This window comes from Procambarus clarkii, chromosome 39 (assembly GCF_040958095.1).
Source record: "Procambarus clarkii isolate CNS0578487 chromosome 39, FALCON_Pclarkii_2.0, whole genome shotgun sequence".
NCBI lineage: Eukaryota > Metazoa > Arthropoda > Malacostraca > Decapoda > Cambaridae > Procambarus > Procambarus clarkii.
This window is the reverse complement of record NC_091188.1, coordinates 2,114,624-2,140,961: the sequence shown is the minus strand read 5'-3', so window position 1 is coordinate 2,140,961 and position 26,338 is coordinate 2,114,624. Positions and strand designations below refer to the sequence as shown.

Below are 26,338 nucleotides of genomic sequence, written 5' to 3'. Positions count from 1 at the left end.
TCGCCGTCATAAGCAAGTCACTGACTGGAGTTTACAAGCGCGGAACAATACTAGTGAAGTTTACATTGCCCCCAGGAGTACCCCAGGTCCCCCAGGTAGTCCCCTGTGTCCCCCCCCCCGCCCCCAACCCTTCCACGCCTCAATACTGCAACAGAAAAACTGAGCAACATTGCAGGAACAAAAAAAAAAAAAAATCACCCATGTTGCAAAAAAAAAAAACTACAGCCTTAACTTCTCATCATAGCCTTAACTTACAGTAACTTCTTGTACGTACATTGTGCACTAACGACCAAGTGATTACAAACCTATTTAATTTTTGTTAAAATATTATTTGCAATCGTGGAAAAAAAATTTACATTCTACTTTTTTAACTAAATGTGGTCATATCGCCAGTTGTGGTCTTTTTAATATTTCCAGCGTAATATTACCGCCGGTTCTAATAAATTATTATCTGTCATAAACACAATGATAAAGGAGTTAACGATCTTGTACTGCAAGAGCTTCGCTGTGGATACACAAAACATACAGCCAGGGCCTGCTTTACTGTGCAGGCGTGTCGAGAGGCAGCTCCTGGGTGCTGGCAGGTCTGCTAGCGGATAAAACAGCACCAACAGTAACAAAGGCTGCAGTAGCAATAGCAAGAACAGTAGAAACAGCAATAGTAGCAGCAGCAACAGTAGCAGCAGCAACAGCAGCAGCAGTAGCAACAGTAAAGCAACAGCAGTAGCAACAGTAGTAGTAGTAGTAGCAGCAGCAGTAGCAAAAGCAGTAGCAGCAGCAGCAGTAGTAGCAAAAGCAGTAGCAGCAGCAATAGTAGCAACAGCAGCAGCAGTAGTAGTAGCAACAGCTGTAGCAACAGCAGTAGCAGTAGCAGCAACAGTAGCAGCAGCAGCAGCAATAGTAGAACAGCAGTAGCAGCAACAGTAGCAGCAGCAGGCAGAACACACACTGGAGCAGAGGATCGTGACCTGACCTGAGGTCAGACCCGCTAGGGCTGCCAGTACCAGGTACTCCAGATGGTTCAAGAGGAAGTACCAGTACAGAAGGGAGCGCGGACCACCTGAGAGACCGCGCCAAGAGCAAGGCGAAGGCAGAATAGAATAGTTGAGCCCAGGCACAGAAAACGGGAAAACGGAAATAAAACGAATGAACAGAGAGAGAAAAATTAAAATAAAAGTATAGAAGGAAGACGAATGAATAAAAAAAAGACTCCAAAACTACAACAACTAATCCCGTTCTCCTCCGTCGCGGCATAGAAAACGGGCGGCGGGTATTCTCCTGTTCGAGCGAACAAGAGAATAACAAGTTTTAATTCATTAAGTATTCATATATTTCTCTAAAAACCGTAAAAAACGAGGGCCACTGGCGCCGAATAAATAAAACATTCTTACACCTATGACTTCTCCGCTATTCTTGCAGCCGCAACAGGAGGATTCAAACCAGAGGGGATAGCGCTCGCCGACGCCAAAGGATCAAACACTGAACCCATTCTTATCACAACACCAGAACGGGGTAGCTTCGCAAAACCACACTTAGCTGTCTTAAAGACCGCCGGAGCACCCTATTCCACCCCTGTTCACCCTCTTCCAGGAAAAGGTGGTATTCAATAAGAAAGTGGTGCAGGGGTGGGGGGGGGGGGATAATGGGTGGCAGCAGGATGGAAGGTATTCCTGTGGGAAGGGGAGGAAGGGAGGGAACGTGAGAGAGGGAAGGGAAGGTGGGAGCGGAGGAGAGAGGGGGTGTTTTAAGGTGGGAGTTACGCCCCCATTGGACAAAGGGGCCAAGAACCTGTTCCCCCCACGTAATTAACGCCCACTGTAAAAAAAGTACTCACCCCCACAGTAAAAAAGTACTCACCCCCACAGTAAAAAAGTACTCACCCCCACAGTAAAAAAGTACTCACCCCCACAGTAAAAAAGTACTCACCCCCACAGTAAAAAAGTACTCACCCCCACAGGACTAGGTGAACAACACGCCCAGATCTCCCACAGTAAGCAACGGGAGACAGGGAGCCCAATACCCAGAACCTCCCACAGTAAAGGTCTGGGAGGAAGTAGTTGATTATAAGAGGATCATGATAGCTGGAAAAAGAGAAGGTAGATAAAGAGAAAAGAGAGAAAGTACACCGAGTTGAAAGGAGAGAAAGAGAGAGATGTGAGAGATAGATAAATGAGAGACAAATGGGAGGAGGACGAGAGTAGAGAGGACGGTGAGTGCACGTGCGTGCGTGCGTGTGTGTGTGTGTGTGTGTGTGTGTGTGTGTGTGTGTGTGTGTGTGTGTGTGTGCGCGCGCGCGCGTGCTCACCTACATGTGCACGCAACACAGGATTAAAACCGCGGCTTCCATTATGCCTTAGAATCGTGTAGTGGCGCAGTCCCCACCATTATCGCAGGTATATTTACCGTTTTGTATCGAGATAAGGGGGGGGGGGGTTGTGACCCCTGGGGGAGGGGTTGTGACCCCTGGGGGAGGGGTTGTGACCCCTGGGGGAGGGGTTGTGACCCCTGGGGGAGGGATTGTGACCCCTGGGGGAGGGGTTGTAACCCCTGGGGGAGGGGTTGTGACCCCTGGGGGAGGGGTTGTGACCCCTGGGGGAGGGGTTGTGACCCCTGGGGGAGGGGTTGTGACCCTGGGGGAGGGGTTGTGACCCCTGGGGGAGGGGTTGTGACCCCTGAGGGAGGGGTTGTGACCCCTGGGGGAGGGGTTGTGACCCCTGAGAGGGGAAGGGGAGCCGACAATACAGGAACAAAACAACCCATGCTATAAACAGTGGGTCTAGCCGTACTTGCCAAGACAACAACAAAAGCGGGGTAGAGGGAGGGAAGTAGAGAAGGAGGCGGGGGAGAGGGAGGGGAGAGAGAAAGGGAGAGGGAGGGAGCGGGAGGGACGGAAACAATTGAAAGGAAAGGAGAGTAGCAGCCGGAAAAGGAACATTTATGAGAGGGGGGACTTTAAACATATGACCAAGTGTTTAAGAGTCCACAGGAGGATATACCACCGACGGAACATACTTCATAGCATACGATAGTAAAGAAGGAAAGGGACGAAAGGCAGGATAGTCCACGCTACACAGCATTAGTGTCTTTAAAAGTACTAATCAACAGTTTGACATTTCTCGTTCGAATCATTTTTCTTTCAGGACAAGCTACTTTAACATATTTTTCTAAAATAAGGTTTTCCGGAAACAATTAGTCCCTGGTCTTGAACGTGGTCTGAATGTTTTATTTGTGGTTCTAGTTTTAATTTCTTCTTTTATTTACAACGGAACAGCTGGAGCTTGTGTTCCATGAGAGCCATTGTTATCTCCAGTAGCTCACTAAGCGACCTGCTTCACGTCAGTAGGGAAGGTGCAACAGGTACTCTGAGAGAGAACTATCAACATCAGAGGCCCGAGACTGTTCAACACGCTTCCACTACACATAAGGGGCATAACTGGCCGACCCCTCACAGTGTTCAAGAGAGAACTGGATAAGCACCTCCAAAGGATACCTGATCAACCAGGCTGTGACTCATACGTCAGGCTGCGAGCAGCCGCGTCTAACAGCCTGGTTGATCAGTCCAGCAACCAGGAGGCCTGGTCGACGACCGGGCCGCGGGGACACTAAGCCCCGGAAGCACCTCAAAGTAAGGTAAGGGCTCCTGTGTTCTCTTCAGAGTTTCTACTCGTAAAATGGAGACTGCTGATACAACTTGAATATTGTATACTGAGAAAAGACCTGGGTAAATATGGGTTAGGAAATATAGCAGGGGGGGGGTGAGGGGGGAGGGTGTTGATTTATGAAAAAGAGCTTACCCGGTTGCATAACAGGCGAGGGATGGTTGTATTGCTACAGAGACAGACAGACAGACAAATAAATGTCGAACAGGACCTGTAAACACACCTTCTTATAAACAAAATACCCAAAGTGGAAAAAAAATCATAAAAATACATATTAGTAAGACTAGCCTCCTTCCCCCCCCCCCTCCAACCTACCCTCTCTCTTGCCCCTCCTCCTCCAAACATCCTCCATAATTTGCCCTCTCTTTCCTACGAAATGTAGATGTTTATCTCTCAGAATGTTTGGTAATATGTTTATTGTTTGTGATGTGTGTATGATATTAGGAAGATATTAGAAAGAACTTTTTTAGTGTCAGAGTGGTTGACAAATGGACTGCATTAGGAAGTGATGTGGTGGAGGCTGACTCCATACACAGTTTCAAGTGTAGATATGATAGAGCCCGATAGGCTCAGGAATCTGTACACCAGTTGATTGACGGTTGAGAGGCGGGACCAAAGAGCCAAAGCTCAACCCCCGCAAGCACAATTAGGTGACTACAATTAGGCGAGTACACACACACACACACACACACACACACACACACACACACACACACACACACACACACACACACACACACACAAACAAACACACACAAACACACACAAACACACACACACACACACACACACACACACACACACACACACACACACACACACACACACACACACACACACACACTGGCAGCCACTAGGGTACAAGTGGTGTGTAATAACTCTGTCTTCTAGTGCCAGGCTTCTATTGAGTTGATGGAAGATAAGAACGTCTTATGGCCTTGTTTTTGTCTTAAAACAAAGCCTTTGTCCTTGTCTTAAAACAAAGCCTTTGTCCTTGTCTTAAAACAAAGCCTTTGTCCTTGTCTTAAAACGAGACAAAGCCACATAATATAGGAAATAAAAATGCGAACAAGAGTGAAGAGAATAACCAGAGGAGGAATAATTTTGGTGAATAAAATACTTAAGATCATGCACAAGGTAGGGAAGGGAAGGGAAGGGAAGGGAAGGGAAGGGAAGGGAAGGGAAGGGAAGGGAAGGGAAGGGAATGAAACTATCAGAGGGAAAGCGCCAAGCCATTACGACTATGTAACACATGGAAGAGGGTTGAAACACGGATGGAACGGGGAGAAGGGGGGGGGGGAAGGAATGGTGCCAAACCACTTGGACGGTCGGGGATTGAACGCCGACCTGCATGGGAAGCCAGTGTTCACCGAAGAGATGAACACTGCCCCCCCCCTTCCCCCCGATGCATACATCAATTTTAACATTGTATTAAAAATTGGTTTGTTATATGTAACTCAATCTTATTATATATTAAATTTATATGTAAAGTTAGACGTAGGTTAGGTGCTAGAGATTATTTGTATTCGAAGGTCGTGGGGTGAAGCGTTTATTTACAACTACGGGCTCACCATAGCCCGTGCTACTTGGAACTTTTTGTTCCAGGTTGCGAATCTTAAACAAGCGCTTACAGCGTTGTGATTCGAACAGAGGGGTCGCCAGCGAAGCACAGTTCGAGAAATGTTCAAACGTCATCAGTTGTGAGTCGCGTGTAAACCGGTTTTCATTCATATACAGGGAGGTTTGGCGGCTGGATTAACGAGCCTTTAGCCATTGTTTATGAGGACGGGCTGGTTAACGACACCTTGATTATAAATGGACGCTTGTTAAGTGGTTGTTAACCCACATAACGATGCCCAACCTCAAGGTCACAACCACAACCTAATTACAACCAACATTAATACAAATAATACATATCGAAATATTTGTAACAGAATCGAGATGAAGTTCAGAGTAAATTTAGAAGCTATTTATTCTTGATCGCTTTAGCCAAACTAAAGAAAAGATAAAAACATAATTAGAAAGGAAAAGAAACATTCTAAACTATAGGTGGTACACACACACCTTCGCAACTTAAGACAAAACAGGAAATTTGTCAACTAATCCTATTTTATATATCAGCTTACCAAAGGGATCAGGAAAACGTGAGAATATATTTGCCTCACAGCCAAAGAGAGAGAGCTTTACCGGAGCCAGTTAAACCCCTTGAAGCATCCCTCTCCAAGCGGGAACAATCCAGAAAAATATAAGATGAGTTTCCTCAAGGCGGAGGACCTGAGATCATGCCGGCACTTGGGATCAGCGTGAACAATGAGTAGGATCAGACGGTGAGTCTGATCCTACTCATCAGGCGACACCAACACGAATGGAAGAGTCGACAGGACGCCCGCCCCATCGGCTCTGTGTCGGAGGTTCGACGCTGACTATATCAGTCAGACTCTCACTCGTACCCAGGATCGTATAGACCCACGCCCGTACAGACCCACGTCCGCACCGACCCACGCCCCTACCACGCCGTGTACTCCTACCAGTACACGAGAAGCCATTCCCAGCCCAAAGGACAAACAAAATTAAAGTCTAGCTTTGATGACGCTTGATGGATGGCCAAGCAATTTACCACCCACGGCTTCTGGCCTCTGATAAGACCCTCCAACACTGCTAGTATAAGCCGAGTGAGAAAGTTATTCTCACCCTCCAGACACGCCGTGGCTCCGAGATGCTAAGATTCGAGGAGAGACTAAGGCAATGTTTTCTTATAAGAGCAAGACGGTTGGACCATCCAGGGTCCCGTCTGGGAGCGAGGCAGCCTACTCCAGGGATAAGGGGAAGACACAGAAAGAGGCATTCTGGAAATCAGTTGAGGCAGAGGCATCATTCTCCAGGGCGAGTTGAGAGGTGGGGGTGAGAGGAGAGTAAGAGGAGGCTATGAGATGGAAGAGGGTGGTGGTGCGGGACGGGTAAAAAGAGGATGGGAAAGGAGAGTGGGAGAGGAGGAGGATGGATGGATCAGGGCATGGAGAGTGAAAGAACAGGTGTAGTTGATGGCTAAACTTCCCCCCCTTCCCTTTCCCCCATCATCTCCCCCACGCTTCCTTACCCACCATAACCGCCCCACGACCCCCCCTTACAACCAACACTACTATCCCCCTTCCACACCACACCACAAACACAACATTTCCCCCCCCACACACACATAACAGCTCCCTAAACACACAAGACAACACTCCAAACACAACCCCCCCCTACACACAAACAACCCCCCTACACACAAACACAACCTCCCCCTACACACAAACACAACCCCCCTACACACAAAACACAACCCCCCCCTACACACAAACACAACCCCCCTACACACAAAACACCCCCCACAACACTAAAGAATCAATTAATACAAGTAACATGGCGTGACATTTGCTAGCAACATGCACGGCCGCCTGCGTGTAACTCCCCCTTTGTCTCGGTAATTATGAGAGAAACTGTATAGAAGAACAATACATCGGAGCAGGCAGGCAAGCAAGAGAAGTTGGTCACGCACGCACACGCACGCACGCACACACACCTTCTCAACCTCTCACTCTGCACAAATTTCAACCCAATCAAATGCAAATTCAGAAGCGGGCACATATCATGGTAGCCTTGAGGAAACTGCACAAAGAGGCTTACATAATGAACAAATCCACAAGGGCCGTGACGAGGGTTCGAACCCTCGTCACGGCTTTTTGTGGATTTGTTCATTTGATGCATCACGCTATTGTGATTTCTGTGTGCGAGGCTTACATAATGCTCTTCAGGGCTGGCGTCTGGCCAGAGTTAGGGTAGAAGACACTTCTACACGCACTGGAGGACAATACACCAAGTCCGGGGCTTACTACAAGACTTGGGCCTTTCATTACACTAAATACACTATATACACTAAACCCTAATTTAAAACACAAACTACCATTCCCCATTAGTAAACGCGAACAAAATACATTATTTCATACTAATACGAAATTATGAAAATATTACAAACATTTACGAATGCATAGGAACAGCATCTGGGGCTGCAAAAGCGTTTCGACACTCTGTTAAGTCTCATAAAATATAAATACTGAAGACGTTATAGGAAATCGCAAATGATAGTTAAATGTGGATGTACGCGCCCGTAGAGTTTCACGGGTCCAGTCCTGAGCACTCCAGTTGGCATGAGGTACCTGGAGCTTTGCAATTACTTTATTCACTCTCGTATTCTTGAAGATATCCTCACAGTGTACCCAAAATTTGCCAGTGTAGGCTACCGATCACATGACCCTCTATGACTGACCAAACTGCGCAATGGGGGAATTTTTTTCTACATCACAGACCTAGTTCTTGACACCCTATGCAACCCCCCCTTCACATACAGTAGTCTAAGGCAGCTGTATAAATGAGCAGGTACCTTAGCATTAAAATACAACAACTGAAACACATGCAAGTCTCTGCGACGGTGACCCCCGAGACGCCCAACACCTGAACCATATTCCAACTTGACCTTAATACTGTAAGCTGCACTTGTAGACGCACTTAAGTGTCTTCCTGACGGGGGTGACTCCCCCCCCAACCCCCCTTGAGCACACTAAGGTCTCTTCGTCCCCAACTAAGCACATCCACTAGGGCCTCCTTCCCCAACTCTGTCTGGCTGTCTGTCTGTCTGTCTGTCTGTCTGTCTGTCCCTCCCCCTCTCTCTTTTCCCCCTCCCATATCTCCAATATTTACTTCCCCACCCCATATTTGCTTTAATAAAAATCTATCCACAGACGGAGACAAGATAAGAGTATAGATAACAGCAACACTCAGGTAAAGCAAAGAGATTATCCTCAACTTATGAAAAGCAGCAGTATTGGATACGATCCAGTTCGCGTGGCGGCGGTTTATTACACAATAATGCCGGAAAATAATAATACTAAAACCTCCACAGCCTCCTTCCACGTCTCTAGACCGACCACGATGTCTCTAGAGTCACACAAAAGCTGTGAAATAACACACCACACACACACACACCCTACCTCCCCTGGGTGCAGGCAAGTCTCCACACGTGAATATAAATTGTGTTCAACCCCACCCACCTCCCACCACACACACACACCACACACACACACACACACCACACACACACACCACACACACACACCACACACACACACCACACACACACACCACACACACACCACACACACACACACACTGGAAATTCAAGGAACAGACCCCATCATTAGATGTTACACTCTTTATGCCTTACCATCGCCGGAACCAGGAAACTGAAGTTGATACCGAGAGGAAACCATTGAGGATTGTGTACTTCCACTGCTACACACAGAATGAATGGTGAGAACCTAAAGAGAGAGAGAGAGACAGAGAGAATGAGAGATCAAGAGGGGGAGAGAGAGGGGAAGAGAGGGGGAGGGGGAGGGAGAGAGAGAGGGAGAGAGGGAGAGAGAGAGAGAGAGAGAGAGACAGAGAGAGACAGAGACAGAGAGAGACAGAGACAGACAGAGACAGACAGACACAGACAGACACAGAGATAGACAGACAGACAGACAGACAGACAGACAGACAGACAGACAGACAGACAGAGACCGCCAACCAGGGCCACCAACCCAACAAGAGAGCATCTCCTCAAAGGAGCAGTGAAGTCTGAGAGCAAGATAACGACCCACAGAGAATGAGAACGCCACGCCCCACCCTAAACGACCGCATCTATACACCTTTACTTGCAAATGACCCGGGCAACGACGTCTGAACTTAATTGCCACTCCGAGTAATCTGGTCCGAAGTACCCACACTACCAACCACATCACTAAACACGTCCCACATTAAAATTCACAACATGGAAGAGCCACGTGGAAAAGCCACGTGGTCAGAACTTAATCTCGGTCTTGGATGGTAGGAACACGTAAGAGGAATAAAGTAGATTGTTTGTCTCCAAGACTTGACGAGCGTCAAACTGTCAGTGGTTTAGGCTGATCAGAAAGCTGCGAATCTTGCCGGACGGGATACTCATCGGCCGCCAACTTGCTTAAGTTTGCGGAGGTCATTAGCATGAAAACTGGTGGGTGGGTGGGTGGGGGTGGGGGTGGGTGTGTGTGTGTGTGTGTGTGTGTGTGTGTGTGTGTGTGTGTGTGTGTGTGTGTGTGTGTGTGTGTGTGTGTGTGTGTGTGTGTGTGTGTGTGTGTGTGTGTGTGTGTGTCTGTCTTCAAGATAATGGCCTAGATTAAGTGTGAGGACAGGTTGAAGAAACAGGTTGTGTCTGTTTACGTACGAAACCTCTACATCTTTCTTCAATCAACGCAGCTTAAGTTTGACTTTATTTAATACTTTAAGAACTCATAGGCGCTACAAATTTGTTTAAGACGATAACACGGGGGGGGGGTGAATATTTCTGAAATTCGACACCTGTTTAATGCAAAGCCGCCATGTGTTGAAGAAAGATGTACAGGTTTCGTACCTAGACACCTGAATGCTGCATGAATCCTGATCCAGCATTTACAGAGAGATATAGCGGCTTCAGATAGGAGTCTCTCTAGTTTCTAGATGACAGACATTGAGTTGAATTAGGGAACAATCAAGTTACCTCAGTTAAATTATCCCAAAACTCTTGATTTGATTCATTTTGGTTCATGCTAAAGTATCTCTCCTCGCGTGGCTGAGGTAATTTATTTTATTTATTTATTTATTTATATACAAGAAGTTACATTGGGGTTAACAGAATATAGAAAATAAGTTGAATTAACATTCTTGTAAAGCCACTAGTACTCATAGCGTGTCGGGCAAAATGTAGTGTATTAATGTAGTGTATTAATGTGGTAATGTAGTGTATCAGATCACGTGTTCTGAGTGCAGCTTCAGACACATTGCAGTTCATAATGACTGAACCCAGCAGCAGACAGCACGGGAGACATCTCCCGTCACGCAGGGTGCAGTCGCACCTCCACAGATCTCCAGTATCAGCTCTCGATACTGGTAATGGCTCAAAGGGGCCACCACTTACGGGGCTATTCATGCCCGTGCCACCTTTTGGACGGCTTAATCTTCATCAATCAATCAATCAGCAGACAGAAACCCAAACCTTGAGACAGACGACCACTGAGAACAGGATAACATATGCAACGTATATATAAAACTGGCAATTCAAAGCTTTACCGAAACCTACATAAGAAAGACTTCAAAGCATCGTACACCACCTACGTGAGACCAGTATGGGAGTATGCAGCCCTGGCTTATCGTTCGTACCTGAAACAAAAAATAAAACAAGCCTTAATACAAGTTCATAAAGTTGGATATGGGGATAACCCCAGAGCATATGAGGGGGGGGGGGGAGGTTGTTCATTATTGGGAAACTTTCCTCATATTCCATCTCTGTCACACTCTGGGTAAGGCTTCTACATCTGGCCCTCATAACAATGCTACAACGGAGGGAGGAAGACATATAATACCTCAACATTCTTGATCAAACTGTAGACTAACACAAGATGTTTAATATGGGATATTAAATACAAGGGGGTGGAGGGGTGGAGACGAGGATTATGTCAATGGAAGATACTGCTCCCCCTTCTTGTTCTTGTTGTGCCTGATGAACAGTTCGTCCTTATTTAGTTTGTTAATATCCGTTAGCATCTTGTATGTCGTTATCATATCCCCCCCCCTTTCCCATCTCTTGACTATAGTAAGATCCCTCCCTCCCTCTCTCTCTCCCTCTCTCTCTCCCCCCCCTCTCCCTCTCTCTCTCTCTCTCTCTCTCTCTCTCTCTCTCTCTCTCTCCAAATCTGAAAACTGAGGGGAACTGCAAATCCCCTCAGTTCTGGGACTTGTGCATGTGTGGGCAAGCGTGCATGCGTACATAGATATGCACATGTACACATGCACTCGTACAAGCGTGAAAATCCCATGATAGGTAGGTATGATACCTCCGACTACCACCTCAGCTTAAGAGCTTAAAGGCTACCAATAGCCACCACCTGCCCCAGCACCGCTCCTGTGCCAGGTAAGTCCACTACGGACTCACCATAGCCCGTGCTACTTGGAACTTTTTGTTCCAAGTAGCTGAATGTAAAGCAAGCAAGCGACAGCAGGAGCCAAGGAGCAACTCCACCCTGGCCTGGCCGGGTCCTCTACACCTGCATTACTCCTCCCAAACTTTCCTCATTAATCACGTCCGGTCGACCTCTCTCTCTCGCCTGATCAACAGCAACGAATACGCTCGCAGCATCCAGATTCCTTCCTTAATGCTAACGTCAAGTTTCCTCGCTGAAGTCCCGCCAAGTATTTTGAGATGCTGAGATGGTCTTCCCTCAGCCTCGTGGCTATATTACATAACCCGTAAGTTTGTCGCGACCGAGTGCTGAATAAAGACAAAAAAATAGCATCTTTCTTAGCACGGGAGCCATCTCCCGTCACGCAGGGTGCAGTCGCACCTCCACAGATCTCCAGTATCAGCTGTTGATACTGGTAATGGCTCAAAAGGGCCACCACTTACGGGGCTATTTATGCCCGTGCCACCTTTTAGGTGGCTTAATCTTCATCAATCAATCATCAATCTACTCAGCGTATTTGCGATGAATCTGTTGTATGTACAGGGTTCACGCCTCCCTGAGGGCAGTGTGGAGGAGTCATCATCCTTGAGATCCACAGGAGAAGCCTCTTGAATGCTCCATCTTTTTGTTTTCGTTAGGTTTACACGCGAGACTCTGATATAACCCGAGACCCACATGCGTGTTAAGATCGTCCACACTGTCTCGTGTTCTAGGGGTTAGTGGTTGGGCTCTGTAGCTCCCACGACACTACGGCTCTTCCAAGACACAGCCTCACCACCGCCCTATCTCCTTTCTCCTTCCAGTAACCCACAGAGAGCCTCCTCCTCGTGTCCTCCCTGCCTGAGCCTCTCTACAGAGGCCCGGAGGCTCGTAGCGAGGCAGGTCAGCTCAGAGTGTCGCTTCCAATTTAGCGTGCGGTGTATTACTGGAGGTGCGGCGCCCGTTCCAGCACTCCTGGGGTGGTGGTGAGGCGCGGCCACACGTGCTAACCCGCCCCCACCACACACCCGCTTCTCCACCTCCTCTCTCCATCTCCATTTCTCCCTCCCTCTCCCGCGCCTCGCTGCTGCTGCTGCTGCCCCTCCCCACCACACCTCACATCTTCCTCATATTTACTGGCGAGGAAGGCCGGGGTCTTGGGGGATGTGCTGGAGATCTCAGAAACCTTCAGTGAGGCAGGGTCGGGGGGTGGTGCTGGTGAGGGGGTGCTGGAGACCCTCAGTGAGGCACGGTTGACGAGCACGACCTCCTCCTCCTCGATATTGACGCCAAACTTAAAGGCGAAGGCGACACCGGCTCCTTTAAACTCTCCTTAACTTCTATACTTGTCTCCAAGATCAGATTTTCTTTATGGAGAGTGTGAGGGGTGGAGGTGGGGTGGTGCTGGGGGGGTGGAGGTGGGGCGGGGTGGTGCTGGGGGTGGAGGTGGGGCGGGGTGGTTCTGGGTGTGGAGGTGGGGCGGGGTGGTGCTGGGGGTGGAGGTGGGGCGGGGTGGTGCTGGGGGTGGAGGTGGGGCGGGGTGGTGCTGGATGTGAGGAGTGTTATTTGTTATTGCTTAGCGGTTGCCAAGTTTAAGAGGTAACCACAGGCAGCCACGACCCCGTCACAGGCAGCCACGACCCCGTCACAGGCAGCCACGACCCCGTCACAGGCAGCCACGACCCCGTCACAGGCAGCCACGACCCCGTCACAGGCAGCCACGACCCCGTCACAGGCAGCCACGACCCCAAACACCCCAATACTCTAGGTGGTGACGCGCGAACATGGAGCTTTTACTAATGCATTTCTCAGCACACAAAGAAACCAATCTTGTCGGCAGCCAAGAGGTCCTCCCCCACGGCTGCTACAACATAACATTATCCTCCTCCTCATCCACAATTTCAAACCCGCTACGAGCAATCAACCAAGGACGAGGAAGGGGAGGATGATGGATAGACGGACGGATGGAGTATGAAGACATATGAAAATGGCGGGAAAGAGAGACCAAATGTTGGACTTTGTGGCGGGAGATTGACGACGCTTCCTGGGTTCAGATTCACGAAGCAGTTACGCAAGTACTTACGAACGTGTACATCTTTCCTCAATCTTTAGACGGCTTTGGTTACATTTATTAAACAGTTTACAGGAATGAAAACTTGCCAATCAACTGTTGGTATTGTTATAAACAGCCTCCTGGTGCTTCGGAGCTCATTAACCGTTTAATATTTGTAAACACAGCCGCCAAAGATTGAGAAAAGATGTACAGGTTCGTAAGTGCTTGCGTAACTTCTTCGTGAATCTAGCCCCAGTAGATTACGCAAATGTAATTTGAGCTTCCTTCTACTTGATCTACCGTCCTTATGCAGGGCCTGACTCGACGCGGTGTGGCATGTATATGTGTAATTTATACATTACAATAATGTATATTCATGGAAGACACTGGAAGGCCAGGTCCCGAGTTGGCACAGTTAAGAAATGCACTGAAACAAACGATACTTCAAGGAACTGTAGAGCAAAGCCAGTACTGAGCAGAGGTGCCACAGGCACAATCAGAGGTTCACGGCTACTCGACACCTGTCCAGCAAGCAAGAGAAATATTGCCGGAAGGAACTATCAGGGGAGAAAGCGCCAAGCCATTACGACTATACAGCACTGGGAAGGGATCAGGATAAGGATATGAAATGGGACGAGGTTAAGGAATGGTGCCCAACCACTTGGATGGTCGGGAATTGAACGACCACCGTCACCCTTGAGACACAACGACCACCCTCACCCTTGAGTAACAACAGCGATTAGCAGGAGAGGGTGGGTGGTGGGGTAGAGCTGCCACCATCCATTTATATGTATATTGAGACGATATCCATTTCTCGTCTATTGTCCCACAGTTATCACATTGACGATAACATACAATAACAAACATCTATTAACCATAGAAACGAATACTTCTATTAGTATATATCATATTCACAGACAACTTTTAAAACCTGGAAATTGACACTTATTTTCCCGATTGCTAGACATTTCGAATACTACTTTACATAACGCTCTCAAGAGAAGTAGAGTCACTGAACAAAACGGAACGAGAAGTTAACATGGCTGACTGTCCCCTGGAATGGGTTTCACTAAACACACATAATAGTGGAACACCAGAGTATAGCAAGGTACAAACACTCACCAGGTTCGATATCCCGATAGCCTGAACTTCGTGGACGACATATGGTTTGAAGACTGCTCCAACTCAAATCCACTGCTCACACTAACTTGGCTCGGAGCCTCAGCTCACACTGTTTCTGTGGCTCCGTTCACACTCACACACATACACTGATGATTCTCCCTGATTTCTCCTTTTGTTTTCTAAACTCTTGTTCTGTTGTTCTTGATGTTTTTAGCTTCAGCTAAACGGAACAGATAACTTCAACAAGTAGCACGGGCTATGGTGAGCCCGTAGTGGACTAACTTGGCACAGGAGCGGAGTTGTGACTCCAAGCCTATTCTGGTCGTGACTGTCTTTAATCAACTTGTCCCCAGCGGTTATCTCCCCGAATCCCTCCCCCCTCCCCCCCGATTGATGAAGATTAAGCCACCCAAAAGGTGGCACGGGCATGAATAGCCCGTAACCACCCCTATTACCGCTGTAGCGAGTAGATTATCCCAATAATATACTCGCTCCAAATGCATTGTTAATATTCCTGTCAACCTTTGGAGATGAATGAGGTGAGGCGTTGCCCGGGCAACACGGTGAGGTGTTGCCCGAGCATATAAGCAGCAGAATAGCAAACATTAACTAGTCTACTTTCAAGTGTGGTCTAGAGCAGACACTTGCGAGATACTGTACCGACTCTCAGTGCGCTCAACTCCCACCAAAGTATCACCTGTGTACTTCTGTATATTCGACCAAATATATATATAGTATCTTAGTGTCTGTGTTTATTGTCACCATACTTTACGTAACAATAGAACCGTTACACCGCTAAATAGACAGATCAGACACTGATAACTTTTCGGAAAGGGATCAACTTGCCAACCTTTGAAAATTATCAAAGGTTGGGTTTTCTTCCTAACATACAGAGTATTGGGGATAGAATTTCTGAGATAAATGAAGCGTCGGCGATTAGACTAATGAGAGACGAGGGAGCTAATGAATTAATCCTCTCACTTCAAAGGTGGGAAGAAATGAATAATGCATGTGAATGTATAAGAAGATCTTTATGTTCTAATGTTACAAACGTATGATGTCCTTCGAGAATGTATTTCATTGTCAAAGAAACAATTAACACCAACGTGGGAGGAACACAAAGTAGATGTATCTACTGTAGATGCATCTACTGTAGATGCAGTAATTCTTCCCTCTATGTTCCCAGATTCTGAAATTTGCTGCGGTTTGCTAATTCATTGATAATCTGTAAGAGGAGTTTACAGAATCAGGTCACAGAATCAGAATCAGTTATTCACAATCTCTCCTCCATAATTTTTCACTAACATTATCTATATACTCAGATTTCATGGTTTAGAATTTTTTTTTGTGTATGTAATTTTCAAGTTAGGTTCAATGTTAAAGAACGTTCGTATCAGCTAGTTAATCTGCGATAACAAATAACTTTTATAAACTGGCATTATCATGCAAGGAACTTCGGACTTTGTGTGTGTCGGTACGCAAGAAGCTTTAACAAAACTCTACGAAGAGCATCCATTTCAACACACAGACACACACACACACACCACACACACCCTACACACACACCCTACACACACACACACACACACACACACACACACACCCTACACACACACACACACACACCACACACACACACACACACACCACACCCCACACACACCCTACACACACACACACACACACCCTACACACACACACACACACACACACACACACACACACACACACACACCCCACACACACACACCCCACACACACACACACCACACACACACACACCACACACACACACACACACCACACACACACACACACACACACACACACCTGGGAAACACTAAAAACCAGAGAACCACAGCAACACAATTTCTTGCAAACCGACCAATACGCAGGTGGTGTCAGAGGACAAGGCGGCCCACTACACAAGGTGTATTGTGTAGTGTAGTGTAGTGTAAGGTGGCCCAGCAGGGGACCTGGACGTAATCAAGTCCAGAAGAAAGGCAACGGACCAGAGGTCTTCCACAAGATTACTCCAAGGTTACTTGTGTAAAGGAGGAAATGTATATGTTGACCAGACCACACACTAGAAGTTGAAGGGACGACGACGTTTCGGTCCGTCCTGGACCATTCTCAATCGACTTGAGAATGGTCCAGGACGGACCGAAACGTCGTCGTCCCTTCAACTTCTAGTGTGTGGTCTGGTCAACATACTTCAGCCACGTTATTGTGACTCATCGCCTGCATAGGAAATGTAGATGTTTATCTCTCAGAATGTTCGGTAATATGTTTATTGTTTGTGATGTGTGTCTATGTATGTATTAACACGATGTACTGAACGGGGTGAGAATAGGTTGAGCTACCTCATCCCTTTGTGGGTATTTTACTTCAAGCTTATTTAAATTTCAATTTCAACTCCGAGGACTCAAGAGGAGAAAACAACACAGAGTCCACACCTGAAACACTGTTGGAGAAGAGGTATTCTGACAACGGAAGTTGAGTTGAACAACAGAATGCAACACACATGATTAGAATTTGTAACGCAAACGTAAAAATAGGTGGAATGAACTGCGTGAGGAAATTGGGCAGGCCCAATTGGACACTATCATATCAATTCTTGATAAGTGCGAAACAAACGCAAGTGCAACTTTTTGTTCCCAGTAACTGAATCTTAAACAACAACATTGAGAAAAGAAGAGCTGAAGAGAACAAAGGAACAAATAAGAGAGAAAAAGAGAGCAAAAGAGAAAATGAGAAAGAGATCAAAAGAGAAGAGCACGAGCGGCGGAAACATATGATAAAGGACTTAAAAAAAAAGCCTAAGAGAAACTTTTATACGACTCCCGCTGTATCTCACCAATACCCACTGAAAAAGATCTTCTTTTAAAGCAGAAATAAAAGGTCTGAAAGAGGTGGGGGGGGGGGAGGAAGAGGGGGGGGGATAAAAGGCTTCAAAACAGAGAGAGCGACGGGTAAAACGCCTCCAAAGAAAGCCAAAAATGAAGGAGGAAGAGAGAAAGTGCCATTAGAATTTTAAGGTTCTATTCGAATTCTCGAAGACAGAATTGGCTGCCGAGAAAAAAAATTTAGATATAGTATCTCATTTTGATATTACTTAAATGTTTTATATTAGTAGTTGTAGTGGATAAAGTGTCGGTTATAAAGTAAAAAAAATGATGATGATTAGACAGGGGCTCACCATAGCCCGTGCTACTTGCCCCGCTCCTGTGCCGGGTAAGTTACGGGCTCACCATAGCCCGTGCTACTTGGAACGTGTTCTCAGTAGCTGAATCTATAACAACAACATATAACCAGACCACAGACTAGAAAATGAAGGGACGACGACGTTTCGGTCCGTCCTGGACCATTCTCAAGTCAAAAAATTATGATATTTAGCGATGGACTTGGAGCCGCTATAAGGAGCTTGGCTGACCGAGGAACTGGATTTATACAGCAGTTATACGTGACCATTTACGCCACTTGGAACCCCGTTATCGCGATCACAGGCACTAAGTCAGTATTTACGAACCCGTTTAGGCGGCTAGAAGCCGGCCTGAGCTCCCTGACCCGCCTACAGTGGTGACGGAGCACAACCCGTACATACAGTAAAGTTTTCTCCATTATACAACCCGCTACGAACCCACTGTCATGTGTAATGTATCGATTACAAATGACATACCATCTTGAATAACAATGAACATATATATAACCAGACTAGCTTCATGCAGGTCTGCGTTCAATCCCTGATAGTCCAAGTCGTTGGGCACCATTCCTTCCTCCACCCCGGTCGGTCGGAGCCGGTCGGCCGAGCGGACAGCACACTAGACTTGTGATCCTGTGGTCCCGGATTTGATCCTGGGCGCCGGCGAGAAACAATGGGCAGAGTTTCTTTCACCCTATGCCCCTGTTACCTAGCAATAAAATAGGTACCTGGGTGTTAGTCAGCTGTCACGGGCTGCTTCCTGGGGGTGGAGGCCTGGTCGAGGACCGGGCCGCAAGGACACTAAAGCCCCGAAATCATCTCAAGATAACCTCAAGATCTCAAGATAACCCCACCCCGGTGCCATCCTAAATCCTTATCCTGACCTCTTCCAAGTGATATATATAGTCGTAATGGCTTGGCGCTTTCCCCCCGATAGTTCCCTTCCCTTAGTGTTGTTATTTGTTGTTATATATTCAGCTACTGGGAACAAATTCCAAGTAGCACGGGCTATGGTGAGCCCGTAACTTACCCGGCACAGGAGCGGGGCAAGTAGCACGGGCTATGGTGAGCCCGTAACCCCTTAGTGTTTAATCCACGAAAAGTATATATTTTACTCAATATTCTAACTCTGAGGAACCCCCCTCCCCCCCTGGGTCGTGTTCCAGGGACGTCAGTCAGCCTAGAATACAAAAAGATTAATTCATGACACATTAAATATTGAAGCCTAAGCCAGTGTCGTGGAGCGAACACTCAACACTCCCTCGCTGTGCAAAACTACACCCCCGACCCATACGATACACCCCCCCCCCCTCGCCAGCAACAGCCTGTTGGACAAAGCTCTCAAGTCAAAACTTGGGGTGTTTAGAAGAACTCCCAGAACCCCCCAAACAGGTAAGTGAACTACCAACATTTAAACACGCGCGAGATTCACTTTTAATCAAGCTTAAAACACACGCGGTCCTCTTAAACACCCGCCACGACACAACGACAGGTGTTGAACCCAAGACAGTGAAGGCTGGTCGACGTAGGCAGCAAGGGGACAGATTCACGAAGCAGTTACACTAGCACTTACGAACCCTGTACATCTTTTCTCAATCTTTGGCGGCTTTGTTTACAATTATTAAACAGTTAATGAGCTCCGAAGCACCAGGAGGCTGTTTATAACAATAACAACAGTTGACTGGCAAGTTTTCATGCTTGTAAACTGTTTAATAAACGTAACCAAAGCCGTCAAAAGATCGAGAAAAGATGTACACGTTCGTAACTACTTCCGTAACTACTTCGTGTCATCCAGGAATCTAAAGTTAAGTTAAATGTTAAACAGCCAACTACACAACCCAGGGGAATTTATCACGAGCAGATACTGTTATCTCAACAGCACAAGTCACTCCCAAAAGACCGGAGGAAGGGAAGCGATCTGCACACACAAAGAGAAGCCAACAGACAGACGACACCGAGTGATAGCAAATCAATTGATGTGTGGACAACATAAAGCGCTCAGCCACCACACCGTTACTCTTGCCCCTCAGATCACATGAAGACAATAACACAAACTACAGTTTTATCATCTCATCCTTCATGGAAAAGAGAGAGAGAGAGAGAGAGAGAGACAGAGAGAGAGAGAGAGAGACAGAGAGAAAGAGACAGAGAGAGACAGAGAGAGAGAGACAGAGAGAGAGACAGAGAGACAGAGAGAGAGAGAGACAGAGAGAGAGAGAGACAGAGAGAGAGACAGAGAGAGAGACAGAGAGAGAGAGAGACAGAGAGAAAGAGACAGAGAGAGAGAGAGACAGAGAGACAGAGAGAGAGAGAGAGAGAGAGAGAGAGAGAGAGAGAGAGAGAGAGAGAGAGAGAGAGAGAGAGAGAGAGAGAGACAGAGAGAGAGAGAGACAGAGAGACAGAGACAGAGACAGAGAGAGAGAGAGACAGAGAGGGGGGGGGGAGAAAGAATAGTGAAAAAGTCTGCTAAAGAATGTCAGTGAGGGGGTTCAAGGGTGCTAATAATGAATGGGATCCACCAAACTGTTGTTGTCCCTGTAAGGCCGGTGATGGAGAGCTGGTGGGACGGGCCACACTCAGGTGGATGGTGGGGGGGGGGGGAGATGTTCAAGAGTCCGGCGGTTGTGAGTGGATGAAGGATGCTGCAGATGACAGGGGGGGGGGGAAGAGGAGGATGCTGAAGTGTGCTGAGGATGGGAGATGAGAGGTAAGGGGGGAGGGGGTTTAAACAGCCAAGATGGGATAAGTTTGTCTGTCGTTCAAAGGGATGACCCGGTCTGACCTGAAGACTTGAGCATGATAAGCAGGCGACGAGTCACAATAACGTGGCTAAAGTATGTTGACCAGACCACACACTAGAAGGTGAAGGGACGACGACGTTTCGGTCCGTCCTGGACCATTCTTAAGTCATTCTCACAATCGACTTGAGAATGGTCCAGGACGGACCGAAACGTCGTCGTCCCTTCACCTTCTAGTATGTGGTCTGGTCAACACTTGTATGATAATTACTCCAGGGCCCGTTTATGGTCTGGCTCAGGGGCCCGGACAGTAGCCTGGCCTCCACCGGGGATCGAACTCGGAACCTCAGGACTACGAATCCGAAGCGCTGTCCACTCACAGCTGTCTGGCGTTGGTTACGTCAGCGTCGAGACAGTCGACACGTCTTGTTACGAATATTACCGAACTGGTTGTGCAACATTCTAATATGGTAAAGTGACTGCATGACCCACTCTTGCAAAACCCGAAAATGTTATGTCTTGTGTGGATGTATTGCATCATACAGTATACACGTCAAGATGTATACTGTATATTAAACAGGTGGCAACAGTCTTGAAGTTTGTAGGAATACACAAATACATTACTGTAGTACACCCATACATTACAATCATTACATACTGTAGTACAACCCCCCAACAATCCCCACCCCCCTTGCCCACCTACTCCCCCACCACCCCCCAGCTGCAGACAAAGATTAGGGGGCGGGGGTGCTTCCAGACCCCCCCTAACTTCCCTCCCCCCCTCCACGAGAGAGAAGGTGACAAGGGCCGTTTAATCATATATGACCTGCTGGCTAAATCACTCTTCATATTCCCCGAAACGCCAAAATTGCGTAATATTCCCTCCTGGGAGAGATAGGCGTCTCCACCGTTGCTGGGGCAAAGCCTAGCAGGGCGTTGAGCGCGCGTTTTCAAAGCAGGGAGTTGAGCGCGCGTTTTCAAAGCAGGGCGTTGAGCGCGCGTTTTCAAAGCAGGGCGTTGAGCGCGCGTTTTCAAAGCAGGGCGTTGAGCGCGCGTTTTCAAAGCAGGGCGTTGAGCGCGCGTTTTCAAAGCAGGGCGTTGAGCGCGCGTTTTCAAAACAGGACGTTGAGGGCGCGTGTTCCCGCCTATACTGTGTGTACCACTGGTGGGAGAGCCTACATTGTGTACACCACTGGTGGGAGAGCCTACATTGTGTACACCACTGGTGGGAGAGCCTACATTGTGTACACCACTGGTGGGAGAGCCTACATTGTGTACACCACTGGTGGGAGAGCCTACATTGTGTACACCACTGGTGGGAATGCCTACACTGGCCCACCATCCGTCTCTATAAACCGAACTACACTCTTATCAACAATACATTAAATACATTAAACAAACTGACATATCACCATCAATTTACATCAATTTAAACGCATTAAGCAAATTATTCTCCAATGACATTTGCAAAATAAACTTGGCTATTTACATTTAAAACAACACATTAATACAATTATAATTTTACATAACCAGTGTTACTGAAAACAGGTAAAATATATTTACAATTATAATCTTGTGGCTTTTAAGTAATGAGAATTGAGTCAATGTCAGTCAATGTCACCCCGGACCACAGAGGCTGTGGCAGCTGTCACCCCGGACCACAGAGGCTGTGGCAGCTGTCACCCCAGACCACAGACGTTGTGACAGCTGTGGCCCGGTTGTTGATTTAATGCAAATGCTTACAAAGGTATGGGGGGGGGGGTTCCATGCCGGCGCTGCACACTAAAACTGGCCTGACATTTTCAAAACATCTTGAAAGATTCCTTGGGCTGGTTCATTCCATGAGTTCGTACGTTTCTAGTTACGCAAACCAGTTGCTTTTGTTACGGAATGACAATCTGAGAGAAGAGACTTGCCTTAACAGCACCCCCCCCCCCCCCAATAACACTAAGACACACCACTAGCAGTTATCGCACTAAACATGTAAAAGGTATTCACTAGTTCCCCATTAAACCCACTTCAACAAAAGTCCAAACCTTGCCTATGTTATTACAAGTCACTATAGCTTTCAATTCCCTGCAAACACACATACACACACACACATACACACACACACACACAGACACTAGGTAACGGTCTCTATGATTCCCTTGTTACAACTTGTAATCAAGTTGTTACATCTTGTAATAACGCTTTTATGACGTATTAGAGCAGCAGTAATCAACACCCGGGGCCAGATTCACGAAGCAGTTACGCATGTACTTACGAACGTGTACATCTTCTCTCAATCTTTGGCGGCTTTGTTTACAATTATTAGACAGTTAATGAGCTCGGAAGCACCAGGAGGCTGTTTATAACAATACCAACAGATGATTGTGAAGTTTTCATGCTTGTAAACTGTTTAATAAATGTAAACAAAGCCGTCAAAGATTGAGAAAAGATGTACACGTTCGTAAGTACTTGCGTAACTGCTTCGTGAATCTGGCCCCAGGTTCCTATCGTTAAACAGATTCGTCAATACCATTCTAGGAAATCCCATTTTCTTTCACCCACCACCTTATGGGCTCCATGAGAGCACCTACTACAATAATTACTACAATAATCACTACAGTAACTACAATTATCACGTTGACCAGACCACACACTAGAAATTGAAGGGACGACGACGTTTCGGTCCGTCCTGGACCATTCACAATCGACTTGAGAATGGTCCAGGACGGACCGAAACGTCGTCGTCCCTTCAATTTCTAGTGTGTGGTCTGGTCAACATACTTCAGCCACGTTATTGTGACTCATCGCCTGCATACAATTATCACCTTAAATACAACATCTCTTCATACAGTGTCCTAAGATCATACACGCTACACATAGTGTATGGTTGAACCCTTTTAACCCTAACTCCGTCAGTCTCAAAAAATGTATATTTGTTTTAAAATTTGTTTGTTTGTTTTGTATTTGTTTATGTATATTTGTTTTCGAACTCTGGTTACTTAATTCACTCTTGTTTGGTATTGCTTTGTCTTAGTTCTTGTTGCATTATTTTTTTTAAGATATTCAATACAATACACTCATGCGCATGCATTTTTATACATTTTATACATTGTATTATTTTCATTTAACAAAAGAATTCTTCGATGTTTACAAAGCAAGAGTCGTCAGCTTGTTGGATTAGGCATTAGCATAGCTACCGTACTATTGCTCACTACTATTAGCAACATTTGCTCTCTTCAATATATTCTATGGAACAGCACTTCCACAACGCCCATCTCTGCTGAAATGCAACCAGTCTTCCCAAGTCTTAATTGTAGCTACAAAATCATGGAGTAATTGAGTCTTTAACTCCGACGCCCCGTTCCATTCTCTCCAAGATCTGGGATGCTTCCCAAGACCATCCTCTTCATCTCACCAGCTAATGAGCATCACATTCACAGTACGTTTACCTACGAATTGCTATACGGAACTTAGATCACCCATTGCGTCGAAATTGATGCTGCAATGTGTGGGAATTGCTGTTAGTCCGGATATATCTAAGATAGTTATAGCTTCTAAATATACCAGATTATATATGTCGTACCTAGTAGCCAGAACGCACTTCTCAGCCTACTATGCAAGGCCCGATTTGCCTAATAAGCCAAGTTTTCATGAATTAATATATTTTCTCTAATTTTTTTCTTATGAAATGATAAAGCTTCCCATTTCATTATATATGAGGTCAATTTTTTTTATTGGAGTTAAAATTAACGTAGATATATGACCGAACCTAACCAACCCTACCTAACCTAACCTAACCTATCTTTATAGGTTAGGTAGCCAAAAAAGTTAGGTTAGGTAGTCGAAAAACAAATAATTCATGAAAACTTGGCTTATTAGGCAAATTGGGCCTTGCATAGTAGGCTGAGAAGTGCGTTCTGGCTACTAGGTACGACATATATATATATATATATATATATATATATATATATATATATATATATATATATATATATATATATATAAACCTCCATTTATATATATCCCAAATAAACCTACAACACAAGCGAGGCAGACGGAAGAGAAGAAACAAACTAAGAAATAAGAGAGGAGGAGGAGGAGGAGAGAATGACTGTATAATTCATAGAGCAGGACCAAGCAGGTGCCGCCCGCTGGCCACACCACCGCCAGTTTCTCACTCGGGAAAGGTCTTAGACGCCAGACGTAAGTAACCAAACCTCTCAGATACCCTGCTTGATGGGGTTCTGGGAGTTGTTCTACTCCCCAAGCCCGGACCGGGCTTGACTTGTGAGAGTTTGGTCCACCAGGCTGTTGTGCTTGGAGCGGCCCGCAACCCCCTCCGCTCCAAAAATTCAGATCCGATAGAAACATCACAGGGCACTGAATGACCAAAGTATAAAATGGGACCCGTTTAGATCTGAGGCCCATTATGTGGAGGGCTGCACGAAACCTCAACCAGAGAGTACGACAAGGATGCCAGGATCATGGCTCAGCAACCTGTGGCAGCCTGTGGCAACCTGTAGCAACCTGTGGCAACCTGTAGCAGGCAGCAGCAGGCGGCTACAGGTGTCGACTCTCCCGAGCACTCCAGGTGTTAACCTCTGCGAGGCAGGAACTGCGGCGTGATCTCATCTGTTGCTGCTTTAGATTCAGCTCCTGGGAGCAAAAGGTTGTAAGGAGCACGGGCTAGGGTGAGCCCGTAGTGGACTTGCCTGGCATGGGAGATGTGCCACCAAGCCTCGTGATCTCACGCACTACATTACTGAATGTCTAGTCATTCATACATATCCATACACATACACACACACACACACATGCATATATGCATTGAGATATACATACATATATAAATACACATACATACTTAGACAAACGTGGCTACCAAATATTTTATGAGGAAAGACTTGCGTGGAATATATTCGAGTCTATGTCCAATTTTGAGGAACAAATTGGACAAATTGGCCCATTTGAGTGCAGACTCGGCTACCGTGTGGGGCGTAACCCACACCTGCATCACCCCCCCCCCCTCCTCTTATTTAAGTATTCATGAGCTCCTCTTATATACATTTGGATCAGACTGCTTCTTATTCATCAGAGAGCGCGGGGGATCCCTTCTTTATACATCCTTGGGGGGCGGAGGGGGGTTTAAGGCCCCCCCTGCAATGAATAAAGTTTACATTTACAGGAAACTGGCGCCTCAGATTCTGCTGTTGAGACGAACTAGGTTAAAGGGGTGATTGTTATGAGAGCATTCCGATTCCTTGCGAAGTGTCGGGCGTGGAGCGATAAATAGTAACACAGTGATATGTTGACATGACACTATGGGCCATGGGCACCCCTGATATGGGCTACCTTCTGGCACCTGTCCGCGACGTGTGTCCTAGTTGGGTGCCTGCCTGGCTGGGTGCCTGGCTAGCTGGCTGGCTGGGTGCCTGCCTGGCTAGCTGGGTGCCTGGCTGCCTGGCTAGCTGGCTGGCTGGGTGCCTGCCTGGCTAGCTGGGTGCCTGGCTGCCTGGGTGCCTGGCTGGTTGGGTGGGTGGCTG

General features: G+C 46.8%; 1 protein-coding gene across 8 annotated transcripts in view; it reads right to left on the bottom strand.

Moving 5' to 3' along the window:
- LOC123760348 (inositol polyphosphate-4-phosphatase type I A) overlaps positions 1–26,338 on the bottom strand; it is a 171,157-nt gene that overhangs the window by 79,530 nt on the left and 65,289 nt on the right. Inside the window, exon 1 of one of the 8 annotated variants that reach the window (XM_069338283.1) lies at positions 10,866–10,886. The exons of the other annotated variants lie outside the window; for them this stretch is intronic. The gene's annotated coding sequence lies outside the window, so the exon portion shown is untranslated. Of the gene's footprint in view, positions 1–10,865; positions 10,887–26,338 lie in introns of those variants that run through there. 8 annotated transcript variants of the gene reach the window in all.